Here is a 17,200-nt window from a genome sequence, read left to right as displayed (position 1 = left end):
AAGCTGACCTTGCAGAGGGCCATGGCCACAGGTGTGTTAATCTTGGGTGACACGCAATGGGTTCCAGAAAGTAGGAAAGAGTTACTAGGTCCCCCTGAGCCCCTTGCCCCCTTGGATGTTGGCAGAAAGCTAACTTTATGGACTCAAGCATGGCTCTGTGAAGTTTATTATTATGTTTATGCTGTTTATTGTTATATATTTATAATCTGATTAATCATGGCTGTTTATTTACCCTGTGAGCTCACACCGAAGCCCAGGGAGATGTTGGTGGGCTTATGATGTCAGGTCCTGTCTTGGCTCTCATGTGATTACGGAGTTGTGTAACCTCTTTGTTCATTTGGTTTCATGCCTGGGGATCATTGGCCCTTGGCCTGTGTGTCCTGTGGTGTGAAGGGAGGGGGTGGGCTGCCCTCTGGGTGTGGCCCAGTGCCCAGCTGTGGTGCCCATTCTTGGCCAGTATTCAGTGGCTTTTTAGCCGGGCACCTTCCTGGGGGAAGGACCCAGAGGAGGTCAGCTATTGCCTTGCTTCGCTCTTTGAACTCACTTTTTTGTATCCTAAAGGAGGGAGCTTTTTCTCCTCAATTAAAAAAAAAAAATCGAGTGCCACGTTCTCGAAGCGAGACACTGTCCATTTCTTTCCTAGCATTTCTGTGCTGTTGCAAGTCTGGATGTGTGCAGTTTTCATGAGAAAAGGGGACCCTGTGCACTTGTTTTTCAAGTCAGGTTTGTGGCTGTGTGGTGTACGTACAGTAATAGCCGTCCCCGGTTGGTGTTCAGTGCGATTTGACTCTTAATGCTGGCTTCTCTGTCTGAGGTCCTCCTGAGAAGCAGGCTTGGAACATGGTGACTCAGAGTTCACAGCTGACTCCAGCCCAAACCTCTGATCACTGCCATTATTACAACCCTGGGTCTCTTAAAGCAGCCACCGCCAGGAAGGTGCTTAGGAGTACTCAGTGCATGGGATGTCTACAGGTCTTGAGCTGCAGTGGTTTCAAACAAAATGAGAAGTGGCCTTGGAGGCAGACGCAGACGAAGGAGCCCTTTGCTTCCCACTTTGGGGAAATTGAAGGAACGCTGTTAGATCTTTGCCTGTGTATTTTAAGAGTGGTCATAGCTACAAGAGAGGTGAGGGGAGGTCAGACACCTGTGCTCCTTCCCAGAGCACATTCTCACAAGACCTTTGGGTGAACCACACTACAAAACAAGAAGGTGACTATGTTGGTAAGGTCCTGCAGTGAGCTGCCTGTTCTCAGCTCTGCTCAAATCTATGTCCCCTCCCTCCTTCTCTCCTTCTTTCCCTCCCTCCTCCCTCCCTGTCTCCCTCCCTCCTTCCCTTTGCCTCTCCCTCCCTCCTCCCTCTTCTCTCTCTCCCTCCCCCTCTCCCTCCCTCCCTTTGCCCCTCTCTCCCTCCCTCCCTCTGCCCCTCTCTCCCTGCTTTTTGTCTCATTCTCCTGTACCTGGGGTTGAATGCCAAACAACCTTTCCTCACTTAGCTACTGCCCAGTTTCCACTTTCAGTCCCTGAGACAGGGTCACACTAAGTTCCCAGGTTGGCCTTGAATTCACTCTAGCCCATAGCGACCTTGATCTTTTGATCCCTGTGCTACAGTCTCCTGAGCATCCGGGATCTCAGGCCTGCGCCACCAATCCTGGCCTGACTCTGTTCTTGAGGGTCACTGTGAGGCCTGGGCAAAGACTGTGCCTTCTTTTTCATTCTCCATGAGCCTCCCCAAAGGCTTTGGTGTAGGGAGTCCGGGCAGAGAGCTCTTCAGCGCCTTCCGGCTCACTGACTCCGTGATAAGGTTCCGATGGATGGATTGCATGTCAGGTTGCTTGGCAACAGGATGGAAACTGGCCAGGCAGCCCTCAAAGCAGTATTCCTGAGCTCCCAGGACCAGCAGCACATTTGAACGACTCTGATAATGTCTCTTTGCTGCCCCCTCCTCCCCATCCAAAGAGGAGGACATGAGCAGAGATTGCCTCCGCACAGATAAGCTTTGTGAAGGGAGATAGAAACATGCTTGGGTTTCTTTCTTTTCTTTTCTTTCGTTTTCTGTCCGTCGTCCGATTTCTCTGCTGGAACAATTGTCTTGCCTTCCAACCCTCAAGAGAGCGAAGCCAGCCTTAGTCCACCTTGGGGCTAGAGGCTGGACAGAATATGCCTGCCCATCGAACACAGCAGGAATCAGGGAGAGCTTTAGAAGGCCCAAGAACAGCTTTGTCTCCTCGCAGCGGCTTGTGGGCTCACAGCCATATCCTGGCTGAGCGATTGTGTGTCCAGCTCACTGGGCCAGGGCTGATTCACCACGAATCCCCCACAGTGCTGGCAGTGGCTGCTTAAAGAGACCCAGGACTGTAATGATGGCAGCACTCGGAGGTTCTGGCTAGAGTCAGCTGGAAGAAGAAGTCTACCAGAGCCTCCTGAGAGATGAGGAAAGCCCAGGTCTGGCTGCTGGGGAAAGAGATGAGTTAGGGTCTCTAGGCTGTGCTAAGAGACATTCTGAGCCTTAACAACGTAACATCTTAACTTCCAGAGGTTCCTACTGCTAACACAAGCTAGCAGCTATTGGGCGTTTTCCCTTAGCTAATTCCTGAAGTGTGTCTCTGTCTTTGGTGACCCATTTTATAGCTGAGAAGGAAGCTTAACTTACCCAGAGTCAAGGGCAGATCAAGAGTTTCGTTGGCAGGCTCTAGCTCGATCATGGCTGTCTTGAATTTGTTGTCTACCTCATTCTGTGGATTGCTAACCCTCGGACAGTGCGTCCCGATTCGGACTTCTATATTTATTCTGTTTGCTTAGTCAACATCTGTCCCCACCGCTATGCTGGGGAAGTGATTGGGGTTAGTTCACATTGTGTCCCCAATGTCTGGTTGACAGCAGGCTCTTGAGCTGTTGAGTGAATGGCGCCTGCCCACACTACAGCTAACCTTTATGGCATCCGGACTATGTACACATGAAAGGGACTCTGTGAACATGGGCAGCCAAATTCAGCCCCTTCTGGAAAAGACTGGCATAGGCGCTGAGCACCTCACAACAGCTCGTACCATCTGTCATCTGCCACGGGGCGGCCTGGGTGGTGAGGGCAGGCTGCTTCCAGAATCATCTGGCATAGAGGCTCTTCCACCTTTCTCCACTTCCTGCTTCCTTCCAGGGTTGGTGGGAGCAACCCACAAAGTAAGTCACCCCACTTATCCTCCGGGAGGGGCAGGGAAGACTAGATAGTAGATTTTAGATTGAAGGTCACCCACAGTGCTCCTTCCGCCTGGCTTCTTTCAGCCCTGTTAGGCTCTGGTGCTACTTCATTGGTTTTGCACCACTCTTGAATTTACCTCCGGAAGGGTCTCATACTTCACAGTGCATCCTCGCCGTCTCTTCTCTAGTCTGTGGGAAATATGGTGGCTGTCTAACTGTAGTTCTGTGCAGCAGGGGGACCTGAGAGAAGGGGAGGAGGTGGGTCTTCTTCCTAGAAGCCACTTTCCTGTGACTAGCCACATGTACTTCTTCAGTGTCCCCAGGTAGACCAGATGATCCAAGGAAACCAGATCAGGAACACCGGTGCATTCTCAGTTATTTATATTGATAAATACAGAGCTGAAAACAACATGTCTGTTGGTGGTTTTCAAAGGGCAGAGGTGTGGTTGTCTATCTCTGAAGCACTCATCTTTTTCTCTGATTCGGGGGCCCAGACAAGGATACCCCAAAGGACCCCCTAAGGTCATCATCTTCTCAGCAGTTGTCCTGAAGCCAACTCTGGGGTCTTTAATGTCCCACCTACTGGGATAGAAAGCTAGAGGACCTGAGTGTTGGGACCTTAACTTTGGTCCCAAGTGGAATTCTGGGGGCGCTGCTGGATCCCGAGCTGCCAGTGTCTTTGTGAGGTTCTCCTCTGCTGCGGGTGTTGGCTTCCAACTCCCCTCCTACCGTCAGCATCAACCCTGAAGAGGTCTTTTTTTGAACTCACGGAGTTCCCTCTTGCCCAACCACACCAAGTTGTATTTGAGTCGAGGCCCTTTGATTAGATTCCGCCCATGGCAGAGCCTACTTCCCCACACATTCAGAACATATCCAGTCTCACTTGTATTTCAATATCGATTGATAAGACTGAATTGCGTAAGTGGCAAAATCTTTAGATAGATTCATAAAATTTGGACAAGTGCACCATTTCTCTCCCTCCCCCCCCCAAAAAAAAGAGACTGTGGGCAAGAGAGCTCTGATTTCTAAGGGTTCTACCTCTCTTTGCAGGCACACGTTGGGACCGTACTTGCTAAGTTGAGCGAGCATCAGCCAATCAGAAAAAGCATCGCCTTTAGTTTTGCTCTCTTTAGAACCTCAAGGAAGTGTGCTTGACAAATAAAATAGTCTATTCAAGAATTACACATGATGGGAATATATATACACATATATATATCCATAAAAATATCACATATATATCTCATATAGATCCATAAATATATATTCATACATACAATATGCACATACAGTGAAATGATTAGAATAATCAAAATAACCCACACTTCAATTACCTCTCCTAGTTACCACGTCGGGTGTGGTTTTCGTGGACCCTTAAGATATAATGTGGTGCTTTCTCATATTTCAGTCATCTGAGGAGTACGTGGGCTTATTATTACTGTTGAAGTGTGTGTGTATGTGTGTGTGTGTGTGTGTGTGTGTGTGTGTGTGTGTGTATTTTGAGATATGGTTTCTCCATGTAGTTCAAAGTAGCCTTGGCCTCCCTCATGGACCGCCTGCCTCAGCCTCCTGAGTGCTGGGATGACAGCTGAGCACCCCATGCTCACCCCTACTTTTAAAGTCAGATGCTGGGTACTAGATCCTAGAGCATTTGGAACATTCTACGATCCGGAAAGCCACCAGGTTCTCTGTTTTGTCCCTCCTCTGAAGTCTTCTCTGGTGACCAGAGAACCCCGTAGGAAAGGGACGTGGCTGTTTTCTAGAGAAGGCAGATCCACCTGAGGTTTCCAGGAAGATTTCAAGCTTGGAATGGGTTCCACCAGGGACTAGTGCGGACTGCAGAGGCCCAGGAGATAGCCCGTGCTAGCTTTATGGAGATTGTTCTGATTGGAGAGCTGGGGTGGGGGTGGGGTGGGGGTGGTGACAGGGGCACCCTGTATTTCAAAGACTGCTCTGCTCCCATTGAATCGAAGCCGTGGCCCTGACCGGAGTGACAAGATCACAGACACCAGAGTGAAGAAAATATCTCCCGTGGCTGCTGTTTTCCTTCTGGAATATTCTCTGCTTCCTGACACTTTCATCCGTTACATCCAGAGACGCTCAGAGCAGTGGCCCGCTTGAAGAGGTTGTGTTGTGTATTAATTCAAGCTGAGCTTGGCATGGAGAGCGTTCCCTCTGCCCGGTAGCTTGTTTTCTTTCTTTTTCTCCTCTTTTCTTCTCTCTGATTTTATTTTCCTTTCTGCAGTCCGGGATGGCACAGAAGAATTCTCCAGCAGCAGGGCGTGACTCAGTGGCCCTAAACCCTCCCAGCCACCCTTTCCCAATCACACAAATGTATAGACTCGGGCAGTGTTTCTAAGTACAGGGATGAAGTGTTTTGCATGGGACAAGGATCTCTGAATAAAATGAACTAGACCTGCTCTAGGGGTTAGGAGTGTGGTACGCTGGGTAGGCACTGGTTCTCGTTCACCTTCAGATGGGGGAGCAGCTTGACCTTCTCCTTGTCATAACACCCCCCACCCCCAACACTTTTTTTTTTGCCATTAAAAAATGTGTGTTATTTGACTGCCTGTCCCAGGCCGTTGTCTTCCTTGCTGCACAGAGGGGCTGGCTCAATGCTTTTTCCTTCTGGGAGTTTCGATAGACACTACACAGAGATGTGAAGGAAATTAAACTCAGTGGGGCTGATTCCGTGACTGAAATGACAACCCCTCCCTGAATATCTCTGTCTGTCAGACCCAGAGGGAGACCGGGCACTAGTCTGAGTCCACAGGAGTAGTTTAGGTTCTAGGCAGTTGTTTGAGTCCATCAGTCTGGTTTGTGGGGAAAATGAGTAGAAGTTTATTAACTCCTCCTAGCTTGTGCTGATCCTGTTTGAGGAGCGAACGGAGGGATGGCTCTTGTCCAAGGCGACTCTATCTTCACCGTTATCTGCTGGGAAGGCAAATGGGTCCAGGCTTTCTGGGGGAGAGAGTGATCCAGTAAGTGAGAAAATGTAAACTCGTGGAAGATGTACACTCGGTACCATAAGCCACGGGTCGGGCACACACCCGAGGGGGAGTTTGTCCACTTTGCATGTATGCAGCACTGAGGAAGGAAGGCAAAAGAAGTACCAGGAGGAGGAGGGGGGAAAGAGAAGGACGAATAGAAGAAGAGGAGGATGAGGAGAAGAAAGGAGGAAGAGGAGGAGGAGGAACAGGAAGAACAGGAAGAGGAAGAGGAGGGTACCACCCATCCACAGAGCAGAATATTAGGAAGTCACTGGGAGTCATGTTGTGCATTTATTTCTTTTGTCATAGAGACAGATCTTTGATGCATTCTTCAGTATACTCTGTCTACAAATAGTAGGTGTCAATGCTGTTGGATCCAAACTAGATTGTGAGCTAGGGAAGGAAACGGGCAAGGAAAATTAGGAGGTTTGGAAAAAAAAATCCGCAGTGGATTTTGATTGCAAAATTTATCCATCTGAAACAGTTTTCTACATGTGTTTGTGCCTTGCCCGCATGCATGTCTATGCCCTGCATGTATGCAGGGCCTAAGAAGGACCGTCTGGAACCAGATTTAACGGTGGACGTGAACCACCACAGGCAGCTGGGAACCGAACCCTTTGCAAGAGCAGCCAGCATGCTTAACCTCTGAACCACTTGTCTAGTCCCCTGTTTCTGTTCATTCCTTTGTTGGGGCAAATTACTTAAAAAGTTTACGTGGGACAAAGATGAGTAGAGGCATAGGGATTCTTAATAATCTCTCCGTCTTTCCCTTTTAATCCAAAATTACTGCAGAATAAAAAGTCAAAGACAGAAATGAAGGGCATCCCTATTTGGGAAAGATGGCAGGCGCTAACCTTGGTTTTCTAGTTGATAATGAGAATTATCTTGCCTTCATAAAAGTCAAGAGAGGGCGTGATTTTGGAAGAGGAAAGGGCGTAAGAAATAGAATCGTGGGGTCCTTCGGTTCCTAGAGCCTGTCTCTGTCGAGCTTCCCTGGTCTTTTAGAGTGAAAGCCCTGCCCTCCTGGGGGCCGCCTGGCAGGCCAGATAGGCCGTGATTAAGAACACGGACTGTGGAATGAATCGGAGAGAGCCGGTTTGAAGCCCTCTGCTGCCAGCTGCATGGCCTTGGGCGGTCATTTTTGTCTCTGGCTTATTTTCTTTAAAAAAAAAAATTCTGTAAAATGTGTTTAATGACCCTGATCTCATAAGGCTCTTTCCAGAACTACATGAAGCAATAGAGTACCTGATACGTAGCTAAGCTATACAGGGGAAGGGGTGGAGACCCCTCTCCCTACCAGCCTCTGGCTTGTGGCTTGTCTCACCCACCGTACAGTATTTTCTGACATCTCTTGCCCTGTCAGACGGTGTGTGACTTCTAGTTTTTGGTAATTCCATTAGTAAGAATTTGGGGGGGAAATGTTACGTAAATGCAGAGTACTTGAGGGTCACTGTTATCCTGTTTCAGTATCTGTATGGCCACTGTCTCATGTCCCATGCCCAAGTGATCTTTGTGGGTTGTGCTTCTGTATGTAGACTGTTTTTCCGAATTAAGACAGTTGAGGAAATTGCCCTTATAGGCAATGGCTTCCCCTTACTTCTGAGGATTGGGGGGAGGAGTCACTGAATGTCCCTAACCCTAAGGAGTGTCCCACTGTCATAAGTGGGATGTATTCCCATGAGCTCACACCCTCAGCGCAGCTGGTGCCCCGGGTTGGTGAACCCAGTTCTCCCCTGGAGAACAGAATGTCTTGCAGATGGACCCAGACCCCAGACCCCAGACCCCCTGTGTTCTGTCCCCAAGTAGGTCACACGGAGCCCATCTGTCCTGCTCTCCTTTGGAGCAGCCCAGTGGTTCATTACACTACTCTTCTTGGCTCTGTGTTCAGTGACTTGAGAACACCGGGCAAGCAAAAGCACCAGCCTCATGCACTCAGCACAAAACAGAGCGAAATCCCAAACCAACATCAGAGGCCCGAAGGCTTTGAACATACCATTTGGGGAAATGTTTATTTAATTCTGGATAAAAATATACTGCCTTACCTTTGGAGAGAAGAAACAATTAAATAACTTGAGGGGCTTCAAAGGTTTCCTCTCCCTCTGCTTTCCAGGAGGGGGAAAGAGTTCTCAGAGTCATTTGAATATTAAAGACCCCAGGCCCAGAAGCCATGACAGTCGGTCTGTCTGTGATGGACATCAGGAAGTCAATCAGGTGTCTTCCAAAAGGTCCCTTTTGTGTAGTCAAACAGCAGTACCCTCTCACTGCCACCTCTGATGTCGCCGCCCCTGAGATTTGCCTATTTCAGGCCTGGCCTGGGTGCTGAGAAACACAATCCGTTTGTTTCTGAAGCACTTACACTTAACTCACCAGGATGCTATTTTGTGTGAGGCCCCGTAGGGCCCCTGAGCGCTTAGTGCTTCGGAACTGGAAGATGTTGGTCAGGAAAAGTGAATGCATAGCCCTCACTTTGCCCGTCACCTGGGCTCCATGGCCAGTTTCTCCTCCTGGCAGTTTAGCCCTGTGAGCACCTCCGTCTCCTCTCTCCCCAGCCTCCTCTGTGTCCGCAGCCTGGACAACTCTCTCCACAGCACTGTTCCCACAGACTGTTTCTGGATGTTCACTTATCCCCGCCATCCCTAACATTCTGTTCTGTTTGGCTTTTTTTTTTTTAATTGCATTTTTTCATTTTTATGTGTGTATGTGTAGCTGTGTGCGCACGTGAGAGTGTGTGTGGCAGACCTAAAGTTAAAAGTAGGAGTCATCCTGTGTCTCTCCCTCTTTATCCAATAAGTTGGGGTCTTTTAGTAAAACCAGAGCTCACTGCTAAGGCTAGTCTCTAGTCACCTTGCTCCGGGGTTCCCTATCCCTGTCTTCCAAGGCTGGAATTACAGGCGGGTACCACTCCCACTTGGTATTTATATCCGTCCGTCCTCAGGATTCGAACTCCTTATGCTTGCATGGGGCAGGTGGCTTAACCACTGATCCATCCTCCCAGTCTCCGGTGTTCTCGTTTATAAAGTTACAAACATGTAGAAAGGTTGGAAGCATTTGCCTCCCGCACCCCTACCATACGGATTTCACAAATGTGTTTTCCTTTTTAATTCTACGGTTGGCTCGGTCCGCCGCTTACCCAGCCTGACCTGGGGGTTGGGAGGGAGCACTGTCCATTCCTATTCATTGACTCTAACCTTTGCAATCCGAACTCCAGCATGGCTCGCAGATGTTTTTAAAGATAGGATTTGCATACATTGTGCAGCAGCAGACCTCAGATCTCTAGTAGCCACAGCCGATGCCACCAGACTTGGACAGCCGTGTGGCCTGTCCCCTCATGGTGGCCTTAATCGTTGGATTTCTTATGTCTGCCTAAGTTAGTTGTACTATTCTAAGGGAATTTCACATCAGTGGAGCCAACCCATGTATATGGGAGCCCCTCCACCACTACCATCTCACATTCATGGACGCTTGTTAAATGGAAATTTTCAGAAATAAATAATTCCTAGATTTGAATAACTTTGACTACCCTCTGCTCTAACTTTCCATTACAATATTAATTGCTGTTATTAGACTCTTAAAGTCTATTTAATAAATTCAATTATATTACAGTTAGACACATAGATGAAAATGCATAGGATAAAAAAAATTAGAGTCAGCCACAGTTTTGTTGGTTCACAGGAGTGTGTGTGTGTGTGTGTGTGTGTGTGTGTGTGTGTGTGTGTGTTGAACAGTGCCTGCCTCCGAGAGGGAGAAGATTGTATTTCTCTGTAGCACCGCTCACTCTGCGGGAAGCTTTTGAAACGCCACATTGTTGCAGAGATCAGAGAGCGGCTCCTAGCATCTGCTGAGTCATATTTGTCTTATGACTTGAGCTGTTTTCATGCCCTAGCTGTTTTGAATCAAGTCATCACAAACATTGTTGAACAGAACTCACAGAAGCTTTGGGTAGGTGGGGTAAATCCGAGTAGACTTGATAGATGTTAGCGTTGCCCTGTGTCTCCATCGAGCTATCAGACCTCTCTGCAAAGCTCCTGTCCTACTCAGTACCCACCAATAACGGACAGGACTTTCAGTTGCAACAACCCCTGGTCACACAGGATGCTGTCACGGGCCGGTGTTTCAGAGGTATCTCCTTGTGTCCCCACTGTGCGCTGTGCATGTTAGGTCAGATCCTGTGTGGACAGGGTGAGCTAAGTGGTTCTTACCTTATCACAGGAGGTCAGATGTCCCTGAAGGATACACTGTATCAGGCTGACTGTTGCTGGACTTTAGAAACCTTTCCCAGAGCTGGGGAGATGGCTCGGTCGATGAGGTATCGTGTAATCTCAGATGGAGAAACAGGAAGACAAGGGAATCCTTGGAGATCAGTGGCTTCACAGCCCAGCCAAAGACCTCTAGCCTCAGGTCCTAGTGAGAGAGCTTGGGTCAAAAGTAAGGTGGCCATCTTCTGAGGAGTGATGCTGGAGGCTGACTTCTGGCTTCTGCATGCATGTACTCTCACACATCCCTGAGGCCTCCACTACACGAACAAACAACCAGATACTCTTTCTTTCTGTTAGAACTCTGGAGCTTCTTGATTCCATTTCATTCTCTCTGGATCTGTTTGCCACCGTCCTTGGAGGATAGATACCTCGAAGCAGCAGGGCATTTCCAGTGGCTGGTTCTATTTATCAAGTCAAGTCTGTGTCTGAACAGTGCCTTCCTGTGACTCCTCAGTCCCCTTCTCCTGACTTAGCCTTGTGACCGGGACCCCTTCTCCCTCACCTGGGTCCCCTACTCACTCCCTAGGGTCTCCACATAGTAGGCACTCAGCAAATGACTGAATAACCCACAGTGCTAGCTTTCACCTCCTACCAGCTGTCATTTATTTGATACAAATGACATGTAGCCTCCGTTGCTTACCCAGTGCCAAGCAAGAAGGCAGAGGGAAACTTGGAGGAAGGCTTGGTGTCTGCCCTTAGGGGAGGCCTGTGTGTCAGAGAGAGGACGTGGGTAAAGTAGGTTGGCTTCTGAGTCAGCTTGCTGTCACTTTTCAGCCATGTGACCCAGATAGGTTACTGCTGTCCTCAGCCTTCCTGTCTGTGTAATGGGAGAGTGATGGATTACCATGTGCAGGATGGGCTTGAGGTTCGATCCTGTGCCTAATATTGTCATGCCCACCAGGAGGGAGAGCTTGTCATTTGAAGCACCTGGGCTCTGAAGTGCCTGTCCCCTAATACAGTGGGAGAGAGAAGGGGACACAGATCTTCTAGGGCAGAGGTACCAATTACTTACTTAGCTCCCGAGCCACCTTGACTGAGTTCTGTGGGTTCTCCTCTCTTTCATGACCTTTCTAAGTTGGCGACTGTAAATTGCATGGGTATAATATAGCGGAGGTGAGTGGAAGGTTCTAATTTAAAAGCGTGTGCTATGTGTCTGAGTGTATGAATGTGACTGTATGTATGTGTGTGAGCCTGTATATAAATGTGTATGCTTGTGTGTGTGAATGTTTATGCATATTTGTGTGTGAGCATGTGTGAGAGTGTGTGTGCCTGTGTGTGTGAATATTTATGCATACGTGTGTGAGCATGTGTGAGTATGTGTATGGCTGTGTGTGAATGTTTCTGCATATATCTATATCTATCTATCTATCTATCTATCTATCTATCTATCTATCTATCTATCTATCTATCTAGTGTGTGTGTATGTGTGTGTGTGTGTGTGTGTGTGTGTGTGTGTGTGTATGTACACCTTGGGTGTCCTTCTTCAGGAGCTGTCCACCCGGGTCTGCCTGTCCCCACCTCTCTTATGCTGAGAGTACATGCCCGCCACTGTGTTTGACTTTACTAATATGTTCTGGGCACTAACCGGTGGTGCATATATTTACATATACGAGCACGCTAAGCCATTCATAGATGGAGCCACCTCTCCAGCCTGGCTTGTTTTGTTTTAAAACAATTTGGAAAGGAAGCACTGACTCCACCCCAGGCATTGGCACTGACTCTGCCTACAGACCCGGATCATTCTAGATGGGTTTTTCTAACTGGTGTTTTCCAGTAACATCACAATGATTGAGACTTTGCAAGGACTTAATGCCCAGCCTGACCCTCTGTACCTCACTCTTCTTGCTGTGTCTGGTCTCTTCCTAGTGGGCAGTTGTACACGATCATCTGGTCTACCATTGCCTATAGAATACCTATGTGGTAGAGACAGTCAGAAAGAGGGGACAGGGGACAAGAGCCAGGTCACCCTGCTGCTATTGGCCCTGCCCTCCTACAATTCCCAGTTCTCTTCCTGTGGCCTCCTCAGCCTCTCCAAAGCAGTCCTCACTTCCCTTTAGGTTTGGGGAAGCAGAGAGCTGTTCTAACAGCTGGACCTGGTGTAGAGCCTAGAGCTGTCTGGATTCCCCTCCTGGCCTTCCCATCTAACACCCTCTGGGTCCAAGGTTGAGTAAGAGATGTTGGCAGGAGCTGGGAAAGACATCTCAATTGTTTCAACTTGCAGAGAGAGAGAGAGAGAGAGAGAGAGAGAGAGAGGGAGAGAGAGGGAGAGTGGAGGGGGGTAAGGGGGCGGGGGCGGTGAATGGTCCTAATCCTAGAATGGTTCACGTGCACAGAATCCTGTGGATCCCACCCTACCCCGATGCAAAACCAGAAACAAACCACAAGCAAGTTGCCCTCTCGTCTGTACAAACATGCGGAATTGGGGATGCCGTCAGAGCAAGTTGCTCAAGATGACTTCTCTGGGGCCATGCGTTCCAGCCCCCAGCTCTGTGCTTGAGGGAATGGTGACTCTATGTCCTGGACCCGATGTTGGGGTGGTTCTCAGGGAGGGGAAGGGGGCCAGCCTGGTGGAAGCCAGGTCCCTTGCACAACCTCTCATGCAGCTTGGTCCCTGTCCCTCGTGGAGGTCCCTGCTCAGGGACCTCTGAGCACAGCTTCTGCTCTATTTCCTGGACTCTTTGAGTGTGGCAGCTGAGGTCCCCAGCCTGCAGGGAGGGGATCTCATGTAAGTCCTTCAGGCTTCATTCCTATGCAAGACAGGTAGGCTGCAGGCTCTAACACGCGCCAGCCTGGCTCCACCGAGGCTTCGGCACCAGGGGAAATTAAAAAAAAAAAAAAAAAAAAAAGCCAGCGAGGAGGAGGAGGGAGTGAACAAGCGAGAGGGATCATTTTGTTTCGACGTGTTTGAAAGCGGGATCTGTGGCCAGTTGGGTTTTTTTTTCCCTCCTACCCACCCCCTCCCCGACTTATTTACACAGTCTGTTCAGAGACACACTCGGGCCTGTTTGGATTGGGTGTTTGCTCCAGAGATGGGCCAAGCATTTCAGCACTGTGCGTTGGCACTGCCACCTTGGCGGCACCAGGAGGCCCGGTCGGTCACAAGACCTCACGGGTCTCCTCGATCCTGACTTAGCCTTCTTTCACCTTACCCCACTTCTTGCTGCCACTGATCAGCAACCTCGGACAGCCAGAGAGTGGTGTTGCCCATACCTTGGATGCGTCTTTCTATGCTTAGGGGAGAGTGGAAAGTCTTCCAGCAAGCTTGGGGTGCAGAACCAAGAGACTGAGCTTTTCCTCTAGCTATCAGGATCTGGGGTCCAGAGGGCTTGGGCTGGAACTGGCAGTATGTGGAACCTAGCCAGGGTGGGGAAGGCAAACAGAAGTTTACACAGGGCTGCTCTCCAGGGGATGCTGAGTTGGTCTGGGGGGGTGAAGTAGGGCAGAGCCAGCCAACGCCAGGCTATGCCAGCACACTGGGGCACTGCATCCCTGTGGGAGCTTGCTTGAAATGCCAGCCCTCTGGCTCACCAGACTCTCCCTTAGCTGTTGCTGGAGCCGGTTGATGATTGAGACCCTCAGCACTGAGCCCGAATTTGCAAAGGGAGTTAGTTTCCTGCCTCCTCGATGTACCTTAGGAGATGCATTTGGACAGCGAGATCCTGTACATGCATTCGGAAATACTAGGAAATGCATGAAAATGCATGACTCTCTTAACAGTATTTCCCCACGTCGACTTAGGGCATCTCCTACTGCCCCCTGCCACCCACCCCAGGAGCACGCATCAATAGTATCTGCTGTTACATGATTTGTGCTTGAGGGTGTTGCTCTCTTGGTGCAGCCTGGGGGGACCGTGCTCTTGGTTGAGCACCATATTGCTCAGGATGGTCTAAGGCATCTGGACGCATCATTTTAGATCTAGAACCCAGTACGAGGTGACATGGGCTCTGGAGCTAAACCAATTGAGCTCTGATTCAGTCCAACATCTTACTAGGAGTGTGACTTGGGACAAGCTGTTTAGTCGTCCCGTGCCTCAATTTCTTGCTCTGTAAAATGAGAATAATACTAACATTTATTTGGGAGGACGATGATGACCTTTCCATCATTGATAGTTCAGGAAACACAGTAGACCTTCCCTCCTCTAAAAGACTAACTGGGTTTTTTCCCCTTTCTTTTTCAACCTTCCCATCATGGTATGACCTCCCATGTATTCTGAATATATAACCCCAAACCCAGCCATACGTCAGAATCATCCGCAGAGTGCTTTGAATAGGTTTCCCATAGATCCACGCCCACTGAAGCCGCTGCCACGGTCTCTATCCGGCAGGGAGGCCTGGGGGCTGTATTTCCACATGCTCCCTGGCTGATTTATTCACGGTTCCCAGACCAGAGGTGACTAAAGACCCATGCGTGGAGTCTTAGGTTTCTAATGCCCAGTTGGGCCTGCCATTCTGTGTCGAGTCCCCTTTCTGATCCAGGGCTCAGATGTGAGTGGTAGAACCTTTCTCTAGCCGTACCGGCTCCCCTCATCTGTCAAGTGAAGGAAGGAGCCTTTCACATTTGAGAGCTTGTTACAATGTAGACTCTCTGGCCCATGGCAGACCGGCAGTCTCAGGATCTGTGTTCTGACCAGGGTCCCTCAAGAGATTCTTGTGAAGCAAAAGGAGCTCCTCTCTTGAAGCTCTTGAAAAGTCAAGTGTGGGAAGGCAACCACAGAGCCCTTTTTTTTTTTCTGGATGGGAAGACGGATGCCGAGGAAGGTGCCTGGTTCCGAATGTTGAAACAGTAACCAGATGTTATCCATCCACACTGGAGGGGAGGAAATGAGCTTCAGGGGCCTTGGGAATTCTGGTCAGATTTATAAGAACATCTTCAAATGTAGACGCTTAAGAGTCCTTGGGATTGTCTCAGCAGACATTGATGAGCTTTGATGGACCTCTCTGGAGTCCGTCAGTATCTGATCACCAAGCATCCTGATGACTGTTTACTTAGCTGTCAGCCATGTACCAAGCACAAGTACCCTTAGATTATATGTGGCGGTGGTCAATATCTCTGTCTATGTGTACTCTGCTCCCCTCAAAGAAGAGATACACGCCCACTTCTTCACAGAGCCCTGCAATCAGATGATGGGCGGGGACCAAATGGAGTCTGCGGAGCGATCGATAGAGTTATGGGGGTGTTACCAGTTACCGATTGCCGCTTAATCAACAAGCAGCCTCGATGCTTAGGAGCTTACGTTAACTGCTGTTCAGGATTCTGAACTGGGTCAAGCAGACGGCTCTTCTGCACTGGCCAGTGATTATTCCGAAGTCTGCATCCTGGGGGGAGTCGGTTGGCGACCAGGATTCGTAGGGCTGTTGGGAACCGGGGACTTTTTCTCTCTTTCCCTGTCCTTTCAGGGCCTACTCTTTCTGTTTGTGGTCTCCTTGCAATCCCTGGAGTAGGCTAGCTTGACTTTTCACACAGCTTCTAAATCTCTGCCACACATAGGCCTCAGACTGTCGCCCGGAACCACAGCTATAGCATACGGTTGCCATAAGTATGTGCCTCACCTCCCGACCCTTGGCTGAAGCAGGAGGATTCCCCTTTGTGATGAGGCTGTTTCTAGACCACAGCTCTCACTTCTCTGTCCACTTTACCCTTCCCTTCATTTCTTGCATGTTTGGTTGTAAAGCCGTTAACGGCCGAGCCGTCTCTCCAGCCCTTGCTCTGTCGCCTCTGTCACACGTGACTTCAGTCCCCATCTTCATTTGTAGAACCATCACATCTTTGATTATCAGCCCACCATGCAAAGCAAAGTTCAACCGTCCCTCCCTCCTTTGCCTCTTACCATGGCATCCCATCCAGTTCAGCACAAGAAAGGGTATTGAGGAGGAATTGGCAGGGCCCGGTGGTTATTTCCACTGCCTCTACATCATGGAGGCTCTTACTCATGCCTGGCTTGTTGAGGGAACTTCTCACCGACTGCTCGCCCCACCTACCCTCCTGTGGTCTGTTGGTTCCTGAAACCGCCACTTCCGCCTTCTCTGTACTCCGTGTCCAGGGATTCCCGCTAACTCCAAGACAGAGAGATGGGACTTCCTGTGTCTAGAGCAACAGTTCTCAACCTTCCTAATGCTGTGCCCCATTAATACAGTTCCTCACGCCGTGGAGATGCACAACCACACAATTCTTTTTGTTGTTACTTTGGGACTGTTACTTTGCCATTGTTACGTATCGCAACGTAAATATCTGATATGCAGGATATCCGACGAAGGGTCATGACCCATAGGTTGGGAACCACTGGTGGATGGAAGCCCTCCTCAGCTTCTCCTTGTCTTTGTGAAGTCTGGATCGATCTCCACCGTGGCCTCAGTACCTCTGCCATTTGCTTTTCTCCCCTGGCCCTGCACATTCGGTTCTTGTGTTCGTGTATCTTTCTTTCTCTCTTGTAGATGAGACTCAGTTCCACTTGAACCCCTGACTCCTCCTCAGAGCCTTCTTTGGAAGCATGTAGTGATGACATCCTTGGTACTCAACTTCTTTGACCTCGTATGATCTTTTATTAGACACTTGAGGCTTATCTTGTTTGAATTTATTTTCTTTCTTTGAAGTCCTCTCTCTCTCTCTCTCTCTCTCTCTCTCTCTCTCAGTACTTCCTTACATAACTGAGTCTGGGGTTATATCTTAAATGTTTACCACTCCGTTGGGGAGGGACTAGATTACGCCTGAGACACAGATCTGCTCTCTACACGCTGACACTCTCTTTTCTCGTAGCTCTGGAATCGG

General features: G+C 49.3%; 2 long non-coding RNA genes across 2 annotated transcripts in view; one reads left to right on the top strand and one right to left on the bottom strand.

Moving 5' to 3' along the window:
* The window catches only part of LOC102549836 (uncharacterized), a 162,011-nt gene that overhangs the window by 55,800 nt on the left and 89,011 nt on the right, over nucleotides 1-17,200 (top strand). The gene's annotated exons all lie outside the window — the stretch shown is intronic.
* On the bottom strand, nucleotides 164-4,165 carry LOC134480896 (uncharacterized). The gene is made up of 2 exons (XR_010055863.1): nucleotides 1,458-4,165; nucleotides 164-1,194 (listed from the first exon to the last, which is right to left on the bottom strand). It is a non-coding gene; the product is annotated as an uncharacterized LOC134480896 (long non-coding RNA).

This window comes from Rattus norvegicus, chromosome 10, assembly GCF_036323735.1.
Source record: "Rattus norvegicus strain BN/NHsdMcwi chromosome 10, GRCr8, whole genome shotgun sequence".
NCBI classification, from domain to species: Eukaryota; Metazoa; Chordata; class Mammalia; order Rodentia; family Muridae; genus Rattus; species Rattus norvegicus.
This window is presented reverse-complemented; position numbering and strand designations above follow the sequence as displayed.